At 33.2% G+C, this 17,342-nt stretch overlaps 1 protein-coding gene across 4 annotated transcripts in view; it reads left to right on the top strand.

Annotated features, from left to right (window-relative positions):
- Window positions 1-17,342, top strand: part of EPHA5 (EPH receptor A5) — a 346,680-nt gene that overhangs the window by 101,063 nt on the left and 228,275 nt on the right. The window lies entirely within an intron of this gene.

Raw genomic sequence — 17,342 nt, 5'->3', positions numbered from 1 at the left:
TTTCTAGAAAATATAAAAATGGACCAAAGGGAATAGTTTAACTTTCAAGTGAGTGTAAAAAGTAGTAATTTACTAGAAATAATAGGGGTCCCAAGAAATAAGGCCTACGATTCTGAACGCCAGAATGTCAGGACATTTTAAATGGGCTGACAAGGCAAGAAGAATGGTTGGCACATATGTAAACCTGTGATGTGCCAGTACTCTTCAGTGTTTTATTTTTTTTTAATCCTCACACCCGAGGATATTTTTCTATTTATTTTCAGCTATAGTGGGAGGGAGAGAGAGAGAGATAGAGATAGATAGATAGATGATAGATAGATAGATAGATAGATAGATAGATAGATAGATAGATAGATAGAGAGGGAGAGAGGGTGAAAGAGAGAGAGAGAGAGAGAGAGAGAGAGAGAGATCAATGTGAGAGAGACACATCAAACTGGTTGCCTCCCAAATGACCCCAACCGAGGCCAGGGCCAGAGCCACAACTGATGTATATGCCCTTGATTGGAATCAAACTGGTGACTTTTTTGGCTCTAACCGCTGAGCCAAACTGGCCAGGGCTTCTTCAAAATTTTATTCACATTCTCTCTTTTAACATTCTATTAACTCTTTTAACATTGTTTGACTACATTCTATGAGCCATAGTTTCTGGGACAACTTAAGCTCAGATAGGTCCATTTTATTACGGTAAGTCAAACTGAAACTACAAAGTTGCAAACTGACATTTCAACTGGAGGTATTTGTTTTAAGGTCTGTCTTTCCACTATATTATATGTTTTTCATTAAAATGATATTTAAGCTTCACTTAATTTTGTCACCTTGACTCAGATCACCTGTGTGCTTTACCTGTACTGCACATCAGACAGCCATCCCCAGAAAGACCCAGGAGCCACCAGTCATTTTGGGGAGGTTGTGTCCTGATATTCAGACCTCCAGTGAGGGAAAGGGAGAGAGAGTTGATGGTGGCCATAAAGAAAGAATAATGTAGGAGCAGAGGAATGGAACATATAAAGCAAAGCAAGATTGAATGGTTAAAGCAAAGTATGAGTGTGAAGAATGTGTTAGGATTCTAAGTCTATCGCTGGACAGTCGAGACCCTCTAAGAGGCTACACAAATTCAGAACCAAACTAGAGGTTATAACATGTTTTCTATTTGTAAATGTCCAAATAAGGGAGGGGGGGGGCTTTTGGAATAAACCCCATATACATGTTTTGCTGGATAGGGAGATTAGATCATTAGGTTAAGAACTCCCAATCCAATTCTGATTTTTTTTTGCTTCCCACATTCTTGTGCACATTACTTTGCCTTACTGTCTGTGCCCATAAATCGTACAGGGTCGCTTTTTTTTCAATGATTTGACCTTTGGCATATTAAAGTATCATTTTTATGCAAGTTTAGTTTTATTTGTTTTGTTGCTTTTATTTCATTTAGGAATGAGATATGGAAGGGACAAAAAAAAACTGGACTGGGTAATGTGAGTAAGGAGATTGTGTATGGACTGTGCCTCATAGACAAGTCTGATCTTTAGACTTTCATCCCCACGATAAAGAAACTGGATGATTCTTCACCTCTCCACCAATTCTGATGTCACACAGTTAGCAGACACAAGGCTTCTGACTAAAGAAGATGCCCATTTTGAAGTATTTTCATGTCATTCTTGATTGGGAAGGTGAAAAGTAGCAGAATACAAAGCAAAACAAAAAACAATATAAAAACAAAGAAAAAAGATCAAACATGTTTTCATTAACAAAATAGTGCAATTAAAATAATTAAAACTACTCTCTGTTGACTGATCTAAATTAAACATTCAGTCTGTTAATAAAGGCAAATGTCCTTATGTTCTAATGGGTAAAACAGAACTGTTGTAGGTAAAAAAAAATACTTCACTTTCATTCATTATTAGACCCAGCTACATGCCAGGGACTTAAAAAACAATTTAATTCTGAAAATAACTCTGCCAAATATATACTATTGTTTCTATTTTGTAATTGAGGAAATTGAGGCAGATGTAGATTAAATATGATTTCCAAAAACTCCGAGTTAATAGCTTTAAATAGAGTTTTGTTTGGCTTCATGTATGTTAACTTTGAGGAAAAACAAAACAAAACATACTAACTATTCTAAGAAAGCACTAGATTTTACTTTTCAACTTGAAATATAGATAAAGCTCAATTATTAGAGTTATGTCGGGGAGAATTGTACACTCAAAGGACAAGCATGAAGAATATTCTATTACTAAGGCGAAGAAAAATAACAACTGGAACCTGTCTAAAAAAATCAAATTTGGCCCTGGCCAGTTTGGCTCAGCGGTTAGAGCGTCGGCCTGCGGTCCTGAGAGACCCGGGTTCGGTTCCCGCTAAGGGCATGTACCTCGGTTGCAGTTTGTCCCCGGCCCTGGTCGGTCGGGCGGGTGGCAGCCACTCGATGTGTCCCTTTCACATCGATGTTTCTCTCTCTCTCTCTGTTCCTCTCTCTCCCTCCCACTCTACCTGAACAAAAAATGGAAAAATGTCCTCGGGTGAGGATTAAAAAAAAAAAAAAATCAAATTTGAACATCAATATTTCATAATTATAGAAAAAGTATAAAATAATTAAATATATTTAGACATATGTAGTAAGTAATGATAAAAGAATCACTACTAAAATCAGATTGAATAATTATCATGACTTGAATATGTGACTTGCTTTTAATGTGTGACTGCTTTGGAAATACGCAAGATGCGACCATCTTATCATATGATCCAAAGTAATATATATTGCAGTCTAACGCTATTAATATTCATGAGTATCCTCCTTATTTGTATCATGAAAATAATTCAGGAATAAAAGTGTACAGGACTGCAGACTCAAATTCCCTAAGAGTAGTTTTCTTCTCTCTCCTCTATCCTTCCTTCCTCACCCCATGTACCCCTTCTCTCTTTCCTCTTTTCTGCTTTATTGTGGGTGAAACTGTTTTCATTATTCCAAAGATTATAACTTTTGGATTTTTTTTAGTGTATTTCAAGTGAAAAGCAAAACAAAATCAGCCCAACTAAGGGTATTTTTTTCGGCTTTAGAATTATAAACATTACATTTTATATAATAAGGTCAAAGGAGATGATATGTATACTTGGGTACTATAGAAAAACATGTTCTTTTCTCTATTTTGTCCAGTTTCTAACTCATGATATAGTTATTTTTTTATTCTTATTAGAGCTTTTAGATTTATAACCATGATTACAACAAATGTTTTCTGTTTTCTTTATGGAGGTCAGATACACAGCTAAGTGTAACAATATTCTGTAATAATTCTTACCTATCCCTCTTTTTTCAAAGGAAGTCTTACTTTGTTTGATCCTTGAGACAAAACTAGTTTTCTTTTATTTGTATTCTGTCATTTCAGCTTCTCTACTACTAAAGTGAAGATATCATGTTTAAACTCAGGAAAGTACTGACTAGGTTTACTCTTACGGTTAATTAAAACACACTTGTCACATATTTTTTCTTATTGAAGTGTTATTTGACCTTGAAAAACTCTGAGGCTGAACTCCCAGACAAGATTTAAACCAGATTACAATATTTTTATTTTCTCCAATTCTTAATTATTCTTTTCTAAAACCACTTTGCTCTTGTATTAATTTGATTACTTCTACTTATATCCTTTCTTAATTTCCCTTTTTTATCAGTTTATAAAATCCCTCTATTGCAAATCTTCTCTAATATAAAGTCATTCCATTTATTTAAATAACTTTTCAAGAGAACCTTAAGTTTATTCCTTAAAAGAAAATTATATGAACTATTGCTATTCCTTATACCTCTTTCTTCCAAAAGGGAACACTTGGGTCTGTTAACTCAGAACCAAAGGACAGAAAAGGGTACTGTTGTAGTATATAGAGATATAGGCTGACCCACAAATGTTTAACGTGTGTAGGAATTTTTCTGTACAATAAATTCATTCTTTTTTTTTTTTATCCTGACCAGAGGACATTTTTGCATTTATCTTCAGACAGAGTGGGAGGGAGAGAGAGAGGAAGAGAGAGAAACATTGATGTGAGCGAGACACATTGAGTGGTTGTCACACACACAACCCCAACCGAGGCCATGGACAAACTGCAACAGAGGTACGTGCCCTTAGTCGGAACCAAACCTAGGTCTCTCTGGAACACGGGCTGATGCTCTAACCACTGAGCAAAACTGGCCAGGGCAATAAATCCATTCATTTTATTCTGTCATTAGAGATAATGATGATAAGGATATTTATGATGATATTAAAATAATGTTGATAACATACTCAACATTTCTTTAGCAAGTTCTGTGTGTTGCAACTCTTCTAAGCATCTGAATATTTATTCTATAATTTGATACACACATACACACACACACACCTTATGAACCATATAATTTTTAGGTTTTACAAAAAAATAAACAAAGAGAGTTTGTTTAACAAGTGTAAGAGTCAGTAAGTGGTGGAATTGGATGAAAGCCTAGGCCGTTTATTTAAGAGTCTCTTTCCTTAACTTTATAACACTGGTAATGGAGGACTAGCACTCTGTGTTTTATGAGCATTGATTTTACCTTCTCCCCCAATTTTTTCTTGATTTTTTCTCATCAAGAGGCACCAGTAAAGAAAAAGAGAGAGAGAAAAGAAAAAAAAAAGTCATATATGTAATTCTAGGGGTGGAAAACTCTTTCCTTCTAGGTTTTTTGGCTGGCCTAATAACTGGATCAATATAAGTCAAATAACACAGACAAGAACAAACAGAAGTTTAAGAACATGTATACCACCTGTAACTTGGGAGAGACCTAGGTCAACTGAGTAACTCCCTGAGATGGCTGAAGTTATCACCTTAAATATCATCTTTAGTTAAAGACAAAATTAGATGTTGGGAGTAGGGGAGTCAGTTATGGGAGGTTACCAGGAAAAGCACTGTAAACAAGGGTTAGGTGGTTGTGTAGATTTATGTCACTGCCTTCTCAAATTATAAGAGTTGCTAGAGATTTAAAGTCATCCTTCCCTTCCCTTTTATTTTATTTTTTAATTGTTTATACTATTACAGCGGTCCCATTCCCACACCCTTTTGCCCACCTGCACCCAGCTCCAACCCCGATCCCCTTCCCTTTAGCCAACACCACATTGATGTCTGTGTCTATGGGTTATGCATATATGTTCTTTGGCTAATCCCTTCACCTTCTTTCATCCAGTCCCTTCCTTCCCCCTCCTCTCTCTTAGTGGTACAGAGAGGGAAACACCCTTACAAATGGAGATTTCCCTTAGAAACGTCAATGTTTCTTACAAAAGGGTAGCTTCCACTCAATTCAGTTTCTCTCCTGTCTGCTGGTTGTGTGTATGTGTGTGTGTGTTTAATAACCAGCTTAAAATAAAATATTCCCCTTTATAATAATTGTATGAGTAATAAATAAATATTTAAATAGACTTTATAGTAATACTGTCAGCACATTTTTTTATCACGAATCTCAAGAACATTTAAGCACTTGATATTTTTTCTCCTAAAGAGAATAATTTAAAAACAGAGGATTTCCACTAAGAATGATATTTACATGTATACAAGTTCTGTCTAAAAATAAACAAATTGTTATGAACTAAGATAGCAATACATTTATTAAAACGTATATTAATATTAGAGGTGGTAGAAACCCCTTTTGACTAGATATTCTGCTTTTGCTCACACCCAATTCCTGTTTCCTCTGCTACTTCTAAACATGCAAGAGTAAAGGCTTAGGTACATAGGTATGCTTTGTCACAGTTGATTATTTTTTGGAGGGGAGCTGTGTCATGCCACCTAAGAGTTTTTTGTTTGTGTTTTTTTTGAAATCGAATTTGAAATATTATTTTTTTATTTTAAAATACATCTAAATAACAGAATGAAATGTATGATAAAACATTAATGACTGATATTTCCTGTTGAAGATAATGTCAACAAAAATTCTCAAAAAGAATATTAGAAAACAGAGATTTTATTCATGTAAACCGAGTTTGCGAGCCTGGAAGATGCAGCCCTCAGCAGAAACTGAGAAGATGATCCACCAATGCAAAGGGAAATCAGTCTTGTATAGAGAAAATTCCCACTCACACGCTCAATTTTATACAAATGAGGTTTCCAAATGATACAGTTCTGATTGGTCCAAATTGTGCAGTTCTCATTGGTGCACAATTTGTCTATTTCTTTTTGATCACGGCAGGTCTCAGTCACTGGTTGAAAGGCAAAGCCAGGGTTTCCTTACGTTGGTTGACTCAGACCGTTTAAACAAGCGGGCCTGTGTGGGAAGCTGAGAGTTCAGTCTGAGTTTCCCTTGTCAGCAAACGGCTGCTGAACTCTTATTAGTCATAAAACTTGGGCCCCTTGTTGACCATGGGAGTCCATCTCAGCAGATAAATTCCTTCTTGTGGTTCATGTAAAATGAATCTTCCTTCTTGGTGTCTACAATAATTAATCTCTTATCAGGCATCATTATGATTGTTTATCTAACAGTAATTCATTTACAAAAGAGAAAGCATTTTATTTTGAATAAATTTACAAGAGTTTATATTTGAAGAAAATATTCCCATTACAGATTTCAGTTATACCTTGTCCACTGAATTCATTTTATTATCTTAAGACAAAGAGGAAAAGTATTAGTTACATTATTAAAAAGATAGGATATAAACTGTAGAAATTTATTGAGTCTAATTAGATTGACCATATATTGATATTTTAGCTGAGTTTTTTTGCCAAATTAATATGTATTATTAATTTACAATTTATACTGTATATTTACACACATGCATGTCATATATTTTATCTACCTTTTGAGAAATATGATATTAAAATATAATTTTATTTTCATCATGTATATGATAAACAATCACAAATATATTTTTCTCATGTAACAAAATCAAATATATGTTCTGAAAAGGGATAACCACAAGCCATAGAGAAAAGTGCTGGACCACATTCAAATTAGCCTTATTGTTCTATAATATCTTACTGGAGTACAAGGTTAATTAGTACCATAGGTGATATGCATTATTAATAACTGCAATCAGGCCTTTATTCTTCTGGGTTTTTATCAACTGCAAATTGTTCTTCTCATAACAGAACCTTGATAAACTATTGTCATATTTAATTTACTGAATTATATTGGTGATACATACATTAGTTCACAGACTTTAAATATTCTGAAGATGCCATTCTTATTTAGAAAAATAGACAATAAGATTAAAGACCAATGCCCTCTTTTGTAGTAAGACATAAACTTTCAAGACAGTCAACAGTTCAGTAAGACTGTACTGCGGAATCAAAAACAAGGAAAGGACATCTTGTCTCTATTCTAGTTCCTGTATTTCCCCTCCTCTTACGTAAAGGAGACAATAATAGAAGAAAGGAAGAGAGGAGGTAATGACAAAGAACCTAGAGATGGTAATGTACTGTGCAATCCAAGTTGTAGAATCAAAACATAGTCATCCAGCATGGATCTCAGTCATCATTTTCATTCATTCTATGCCACTGCAGACTGGATTTTCAGTAAATATAGGTAAATTGATAAATTTCTCCTTTTCCTCTTTTTTGAAGAAGTCAGAACACTAAGATTACTCACAAATAGCACAACTGCAGGCCAGTTGCAAGAGGTTGGAATGCAATTTTAACTTTTCCTGTGTCCCCAGGGACTATATAGTTTACTTTCTTAGATATTCCTGTAATCTTTCCTTATCTAGAGACCAGTTATTGGAAAATTTTAACTGCAGCAAGGCATTTCAATTTGCTTTTCAATAATTTGTTCATAAACAAATTATCTTTATTCCCCATAGGGTATGATTAGAAAAATCTCTGAGATTATTTTTTTCCTTTTTTTTCCTCCTCATTGCCAGTCACTTCTGATATTCAAACAGTAATTTAGTCTTTGCCCTCGAGAGGAAAAGAGAAATAAGAGAAAATATTTTATGAGTAAGGGATACCCAGTTTTGCTTCTCTAATGCATAGTTTTCTATCTAATTTAGTTTGAGTCTAACATTTAAAATGGAAAATTATACAAAGTTAAATATACCTACTCTCCCAACTTAGCCTAAGGATAGACTATGGCATCTGGAAAATTATTCATAAATTTTTTGTATCATTGAAATTTCTACATATATTTAAGTCACCCCACTAACAATGTTGGTTTCAATTTAGTAAATGATTCTTTCTTTTAGAAAACACTGAGAATTTCCTCCCACAAGGTGAAAGTGACTAGGGATCCCTCAGGAGCCTCTTTTATAAGGCACTAATCCCTTTCACTAGAGCTCCAGGCACCTGGCAAGGGCACTACCAACTAATACCATCACCTTTGGGGGTTAGGATTTCAACACATGAAAGACGAAAGGGGAGTCTGGGCACAAGCATTCAGACCATAGACAAATGTAATATATTCTAAATCTCAGTACTGGCACAATATGCATTTTCTTTGGGTCTACTCTTGCACTGTTCCTAATCCCCTTATTCAGATTCGGTTTACTTAAATATTAATTATTCAGAGTAAAGGTCAAAGAATGAAGCCAGGAAATTTGAAAATAATGCATGAACAAGTGAAATTCAAATGAAAATAACATTGATTGTATGAATCAAGGTTAGAGCTTTTAAATATAGAATAGTTCCAAAAGACTTGATGCATCACTGTGTGGAACTTAAAAGTTCCCCATGTAATGCAGTGTAAACACAGAATTATAGTTTCAGTTAAATAGCATAATTTATCACATTAATTGGTAGTGTTAATTTGAATTATATTAGTTCTGTAGTTTTGGTTGTATTAACTTTGTCAAATTACTTGGTTTTAGAGTTACAGATAATTTTAAGTTAAGTTTTATAGATAAAAAGTGAAGATAATTTTATTGTTAGTTTTATATTTGTATGTATTAACTAAGGTAATAGAAATTAAACATTTAAGTAAATACTGAGAGATTGCATTTTTTTCTTTGAAAAAGTGACATTATTCAGGTTTTAGAACTCTGTTCTAAAATGATCTCGGTTTCTTTCTCTTGAAAATGCAATCATTGGATTATTATCAGGCTTAGTACTTTAGTTGATGCACATTTACTGTCAATGATATAGTCCTCGGGATATTTTTTCAAATATTAGTAGAGGGATTACAATTTTAAATGTTAGAAACAATCTTCTAATCTTCATTGCACAATCATTATTTGCACTTATCTAAGTTACTAGCTCTTTCATTGAGAATCACTGAAGATGATCTTTAGACTTTGAGGTGTGTGTATGCATTGATAGCCTAACTCAAGAAGTCCTGTTAGTGTTGGTTTGAGATTACTGTGCTCAGAAAAAAAAACAGAATATATCATTCCAGTTTTCTTCACTGACATAAAATTGGTTGGAAATCAACTCTTTACAAAATGGAAATGGTCAAATTTGAATCACTTTGACTAGAACTATTAAATGCAGGTGTATTTGATCCAATAGAGCTAAGGAATCATTTCATCTAATATGGGGAAAACAAATGCAATGAGTAATAAGAGGAATTATAATCTGAATTTTATACTTAGGAAATATTTTGAAAATGTTATGAAGCATCAATTATATATAGCAAAATATTCTAAATGTAATTAGACTCATTTGTTTAAATATTTACACCTCTCACGTCGAAACTTGATTTAAGCTACACTGCCATGACCCTGAAGAGACAGGTGGCAGTTTAGAATATATAATATATATCCTCCACCAGATTGCCTACAGTTCTACATACAAATACCTCTTTTCTGCCTTCTAAGTCATACCTAGGAAGAAGAACACTGACAACGTCATTAATGAGATGAAACAGTAGAAATTCCATATTCTCAGGCCAAACTGCTTATTTAGTTATTTTGTAGTTAAATAAAAAGGAACTTCTATATGTTTTGAATAGTCTTAAATATTTTTAAGGGCTAAAGAAAGTACCATACCTTCTGACTAGAAAAGTATGCTTTGCGTAGCAATTTCTGTCATAGATTAACAATTCAAAATCCGAAATAAATTAATTGTTTCCCACATTAAGTTGCATTTTCTAGCTTAATGTCTAATTGAAGATCAAGTTAGTATAATAGTTTATTATTTCCAAAAAATACTCTTACCATTTTTTAAAGTAAACTTGAATATTTTAGTCCAATATCGAATTCTCTACATAGAAAACTATACTTACAGTGTCTGGAAGCATGCTAGAATGAGTAAAAGACACCATTAAAGGCACCTTTGTGTAGTTCTTTTCTCATATTTTCTTTAGTTTGTTGCCAAATTATCACCTAAGTCTTTGTAGTAAACATTGTCCAGTTTTCTGTCCCCTCTTTTATAAAAAATAAATCAGACAACATACTTTTAAAATTGCAGTAAAATCTTTACCTACATGAAGTTTTAATTTACATACCTTTTTTTTGAAGTAAGAAAAGTATAGTTTTTATTTTTTTTCCTTTTTTTTTTTATTATTGACACTATTACAGATATCCCCCATTTTCCTCCTCTTTTCCCCCCTCTCTCCCAGGCCTTCACCACACTGTTGTCTGTGCCCGTGGTCTATACACTGTTGTCTATGCATATATGTTCTTTGGCTAATCTCATCCTCTTCCTACATGCTTTATATAGTGAAAGCCTTTACAAGTTTGCATTAATTACTGCCAACATTAACATTGTGCACCAAACATATATTAATGACTTAGGTCATGCAGAATGCATGTGCATGAGACAATCATCTGACCTATATGGCTCCCTCTGCTACTGGAACTGTCTAGGGCCACCGTACCCCAGTTCCTTGAAGATGAACCAGGCTCCTGTCCTTGACGATGATAGTGGAGAGGCTGGGCACTGAGTTCCTAGCTTACCTGTACCTTCCCTTCCACCTGTGGTGTGTGTTACTGCCTCTTCCATGGGGGAGAGAGTGGAGGAAAAAACACAGCCATCATACACAGCCATCATTTTTCTGAGTAAAAGTTTGGTACTAACAAGGCTGCCTGTTACTTGAGATATGTATACATTAGAAAAAAACAGCTTAGGTGGTTGGAGTTATATTAGGGAGGGTGTTATGTGAGAAACTCAGTAGATAATTTTATAGGACTTCCATTACACATTTGAGAAAGGTATGGAGATTGGATAAGATATAGGTAAGAGAGAGAGTAGATATAGTTATACTAATATACAGAGATATCCTAAGAAGTAACCCATTTTCCTGGGTTAAAATTATTTATAAGTAACTTGTATTTAACTATTCAATAAATATTAATTGAGGATAATTAAATGCCAAATATTCTAAGACCAAAGTTTCCTAAATTCATGGAGATTATTTCTAGTCTAATTGGTAACATACCAGTCTGGTGTGAGAGAAATGTGATGGGATTTTGTAAAAGGATTTTAATTTGGATGCTAACTACATAGTTTCCATTTGACCTTTATCCTTTAAACTGATTTCCAGAAATGGTAGCTATATTTCTGCTGATATTTTAAAGTCTAGGTAGTTATTTGCATTTATTCATGTACCTATGCAATGTTTCTGTTTAAAATGAAGCCTCAGTTGTAAGTAATATAGTCTATTTCAAATCAATGTATGAATAATATGCTTACATTTTAATTTAGGTAGAATAATAATAAATACATGGGCTTAAATTCTAATTTTGTAAATTAACTGACATGATAGACGTTTTCCTGTGTTACTCTCCAAATACCATATCAATCACTTAGGAGCCTCAATATATTCAAAGTAACTTAATTCATAATCAACTATCATATATTTACATGATATCACAGATTCATAGAAATGATGTAATCATTATCAATTTATAAAACCCAGGAAGTGAACTAATTATCAAATCAATAAACATAGCTCAAAGTATTAAATAAAGAAGATACCTTGCAAATACTGATAGATAGAAATGATCTTTTATAAACAGGGATTCAGGATTCTCATATAAATTTTGAAAACAGTATATATTCAGTTAATATAAATTTTTCACTTAGTAAGTTAAAATGATAGTAATAGGAAATAAATCCTGTGTTCAGAGAATAAAATAACAATAATTCCAAAAATAAACCTTACTTTCAGATACGATTTTTAGCAAATGCTTTTTTCTTTGGTTGGAAATAAAACACATATGCAAACATTCTATTTGTAACAGTGTTAGAAAAGTTTATACATGTTCAAGAAATGAAGGATTCCTTTCCTATTTCTGTGGTGTGTAAAATTTTTCTCTTTCTATATGGAGAAGGAATGCCATTCAAACCGACGCACGTGGCCCGAGGTAGCAAGGGACCAAGCACGTGCATCAAGTGTGAAGTTCAGCCTTAAACCCCAGTGGTACTACTCCAAATGCCCGCTTGCCCTAACTTTATGAACAACTTCTATGTGTCTCGAGAAAAGATCTCGCAAGTGAATAGAGTTATAAAGTAAGTGATAGTTCGTAGTAGGAAATAAGGAAACTATGCCAAAGTCTGTGGTAAGAGGAAGTTTTAGTTTCTCATTTTTATGTTTTACACTCAAATACTAGTGTCATTTAGGAATAACACCTTACCTATTGAATGAATCAGAATTGAGACAAGTGACTGTAAAGACTCTATGCTGCTTCAGGTGAGTGATCGCACATTCCCTAGACTACATACCTTCAACAACTACTGTTTGAATCACATCTTTCAGAGTGCTCTAATTCCCCCAAAAAATATCTACCTCTAGCAAAAATGGAAAGTGTTTTGAAAAGGACACTTGCCACCTGAAATGCAAAGACACATTTTCTCTAGAGCAGATTAAAAGATGTGGAGTCAAGACCAAAATTTTTGTATGGCAAAAGAGAGAGTCATTTCATGAAGTTCAACTTAGTTTTGAATAAAAATAGAAATTTTTTTTCATTGTTGATTATTCATCAATGTAAGTAGATTTCTGTTGTTTCTGCGCCAAGACTGGCCAGTAATCCACTATACCTATGAAAGGCAGTGAAAGAGGGTGGTTTGCTTATCATTTGGTAGAATCTAAAACAGAAAGGTTAGAACAGAAGACAAATGTGAATCTGAAAGTATAGGACAGTGTCAATTAAAAAGGAGCATTAGTTATGAAGGAGTCTCGTCTGCTCTAGCATAGGAACTTCCACTCATTCATATTTTGAATTTTACTATGAGTAGGTGGATAGTTCTACTCAAGTTCTTTGGTTAATAGTCTCAGTCATAGTCTATATTTAGTGCTCCTGGCAAAATACTCTTTTAGACATACACATTCAGATCTTACACACTGAATTTTTGTATGAGTCATTTGAAAAAGTTGTATTTTTATTCAGTTTTCAATCTGAGAATGTCGTACACTGAGAGAGTTTGACTATCACCAATTTGTACTTGAACGTGTACTTCTTGTCGGAACCTTTTGCTTGGGCTGCCTCTTTTCCTTAACAGGTAAGATCCTCAGAGAGCCTCAACTCTGATGTTACTGTTATTAGCTTACTTGTGGCAATATGTCAAGTGTATAAAATATATGTTTTCACTATGGCAGGGAATGTTAGTTTGATATATAATGGCCATTTCAAGACCAAATATTAAAATTTAGAAAAGAACATTAGAGTTCTGGTGAATCTATGTTGTCTGATAGAAGTAGGGGGTTACAAAGAAGTTCATTTATGTTGGTAAATATCAAGTTCATCCATTTATGTCTCACATAATAAAATAATTTAAGAACCAAAACTTTTCAAGAAACAAAAAATAATTATTATAATGATCTATTAAAAAATTTTGTTTTCATTTTGCTTCATAGCATATTAGAAATAAATATTTTCAAGCTTTTGTTCATTGACACGTCGATGAATGAATAAATAGAAATGTAGAGTGAGTGGGTGTGTGGAGTCAGAGTGATTTTTTTTTTAATATTAAGTATGTGAGACCTTTAAGGGGGAGACCATGCATAAATACACATTTCTGAAATTCCCATTAAAAAATAAATAAACCTACATTATAAAAAATAAAGGAATTACCAAATTATAAAGGAATGTTAAAAATGTGTGTTTTCCAAAACAACCACTCTCTGTTTTAAGTGGTCTCTAGTGAAGTTACAGTTTTGATAGGAAAAACAATTTATAATAATTAGTGTGCTGTCAGTCACATTTCACTCCTGTTGAAGACATAAGTAGTGCAATACAGACATCCTTGAAACCAGGGGGCACAGGCGTTGCTAACTGGCAGATGTTTCTAGCCATCTCAAAGCTTTTGGGCCTATACACTCAATGCCACTACTGTGAATTAAATTGGAACAGCACTATGCTGCCTCTCTGGATTTCCATCAAAAAAATAAAGAATGACAGAAAAAAGGAAAAAGAGAGTGGGTGGGTGGAGTTGAAGAAAGAGCATGAAATTGATTTAGCAAATGATTCACCATTAACATTGCAGCCTTAATTCTTTAAAAAGTTTTTTATGGAAAGGTGTTTCCGAAGAGTCTTAGTTTCTTGGAGTGGATTTGTAATGGAATCTTTTGAGGTGTTGCTTTGTGCATTGCAACTGAATATGAAGAGTGTTAAGTGATGCCTTGTATAATATCCATGTACATCTGCCAGAGAGATTGTGTGTTTAATACACACTGCAATTTAAATCCACTTGGACTATTATTATATTGTGACACATACATTGAACATCTTTGTTGTATGAATGGAATTGCTAAACAGAAAGAGGAGACCCATTGTTTTCTACATTGCAGTCATGAGAAAATAGGGCCAAAAAGCTCTTAATTACTGTATTTCCATATTGTAAAAGTGGGGCCCCCACTGAGGTCTGTTTGTAATGCAAAGAATAGTGAAATTATGAAAGACACGTTTGAAAGGATATTTTGAAGGAACTGGAGAAATCAAGGTTACACCCCAAGAATTGGCTAAATTAAACCTCACAGCATTTCTGACATACCAAATTTGAGCAACAGATAATCAGGGTAAAAAAATTAGATAGAAATACTCTTCTAGTTATGCCCCAGAGTACAATGGGAAATAAACACTTTTCATGATTTATTTGAAATTATAAACTCATAGGCTATTCTTAATTTGAATTACTCTTTTTCTTATACTTTGTTCAAATTTTATTTCTAATATAAATCAGCCTTTTTAGACTATCTGTAGTTGTATTTTTATGTCCAATATATATTTACTGCATATGTGTAATACCTACAGGTTAGAATTTTCTTAACATTAAGAGATTATCTTATACTCTTGTTTTCTGTTAATTCTGTTTCTTTTGCCTTACACACTATACTTTTACAAGTTTTCTAAATTTGATGAAAGCAGCATATTATTTGTAGTGTTAGTTATAAAAATCATGTAATTAATAAATTTCTACATGTTCAGAAATAGAGATTGACCAAAAATATTGAGGTATAATTAGATACATTAGAATCTGAGCAAAGTGAAAATTACTTAATGCCATATTAGAAATCCCTTATTAAAAATTTTCTGGAACACATAATTGTAAGTTCCTGAGACACTTTCCTATAAAAAAAGTATAAGTTTAGAAAATAAATACTTTATGAAGGCTTAAAAAGAGTTATTGAGTGAAATTGGGTTGAATATACTAGGCACCAAATTTAAAGTTCTGTTTTCCCAAGATATAATGATATAAGATTTAGCCAGCTAAAATTCTATTAGCTCTGATCTGTTTTAACAAATGAGTCACCATTGATGTTACAGTTTATTTCCTGAAAAAGTTTGTTGTGAAAAGGAGTTTTGGAAAGATATTAGTTTATTGGGATGCATTTTTAAGCAACCATGCAAGGTGTTACTTAGTATAATGCAATGGGCTATGAAGACTGTTAAGTGGCTCTATACAAAATATATACTTCTATCTAATATTTTTAATTAGCTATATAATATTAGAAGATAGATTCTGTGTAACAAATAAGGGAAAGTTATAGAAAATCATAAAATTTTTCAGGATACAACTGTGTGAAGTAGTATTATAAATTAACCATGAATGTATTTCTGTTTCAATAGAGAATACTGTGTATTATAAATACCAATAATGGGAAAGAGACAGTTGATGAGTGATGGCATTCCTTGCGCTGTTGTTTCTGGTAGTGGATATGCATCCTAACCCAAACACAAATATATGGCTTAATCTTGGTCAGACTTCATTTTTTTTTCCCATTAAAGCAGATATTAATCTACCTCATAAGGTCAGCAAATTCTCAAAATGTATAAAACATTTCAGAAGAACACCAGTTACTCTACTGCGTGATTTTTGAATACTTGGTACATACAGCTAAATTTTATAGAAATAGAATCAGCATAAATAAGGATTGAATTAAACTGTCATTTGCACATTCTACTAAAATGATATAATACAAAATAAATGAATATATATATATTTATTATATGTATATATGTACATATAGTCCATAGACCTGGATATATGTAGTGCATTCACACAAAGCTCAAAATCGCATGGAAAAGAGAGAAAAAGAATGAGTAATGTTGATAATCTCTTGGTGTGATACTTTTCCAGCAAATGGGACTCCAAAAATTACCCTCAACAGAATAAGAGCTACAATTCAGAATGTTTAGTTGAAGCAGCATTAACATTTGAGACAAAGCCTCTCTCTTAGGTTGAAGAACTTCTTTGGGTACTTTGATTTTGAGTCAGTTTGGTATTTATGTTATATTTCTAAGAGCCTTCCATTAGTATGTAAGAAAAACATTCTTGAGTTATTTGGGATGGTTAAATCACAAGCTGAAATATGTATGCAATGTTAAAATCTTGACTGAAAGAAATATTTTTGTTTATTTGTTTGCTTGTTTGTTTAAGAATTGATGAAGCATAGCAAAGAGTAAGCAGAGGGAAAACAGATGATAAATTAGTTCAATACTTAGTACTGTGCAGTTTAGTTTACCAAGGGATCTGGGACAAAAAATAGCTTGAGAGGAAAATGTCTAGTAATTACAGAATATGTTATAGTACTTGTTTTGGTTTATTAGCCTTGGATTTTTCTAAACAGATGGATGAATTTTGAAGACACACTATTGAAATTTAGTTCCCACATCTTTGCGTTTAAAAATCTCTCATTGCTCACATCAGATTTTTCAGTAGGACAGAAATGGGGGAAATAGCTTTATTTTCTTTCAGTTAAAAACTAACCATGTTTTCATGTGCTAATTTCTAAATATTGTTATCAAAAAAAGTTCCTCAAGTCTTTAGTTTTCATGCTAATTAAGAACAGGACAGACATGGAACAGACTGAGGAGTCTCAGAGGGAAGAGAGGGGAAGGGGACAGGATGACATGAACCAAAAAACTTATACGCATAACGCACGGACACAGAAAATAGTGCTGTGAAGGTATTGGGGGGAGGGGAACAGGGAGAAGGGGTCAATGGGTAAAAGGAGGTACATCTGTAATACTTTCAACAATAAGGAT

Source organism: Molossus molossus, unplaced genomic scaffold (genome assembly GCF_014108415.1).
Source record: "Molossus molossus isolate mMolMol1 unplaced genomic scaffold, mMolMol1.p scaffold_m16_p_1, whole genome shotgun sequence".
NCBI lineage: Eukaryota > Metazoa > Chordata > Mammalia > Chiroptera > Molossidae > Molossus > Molossus molossus.
This window is presented reverse-complemented; position numbering and strand designations above follow the sequence as displayed.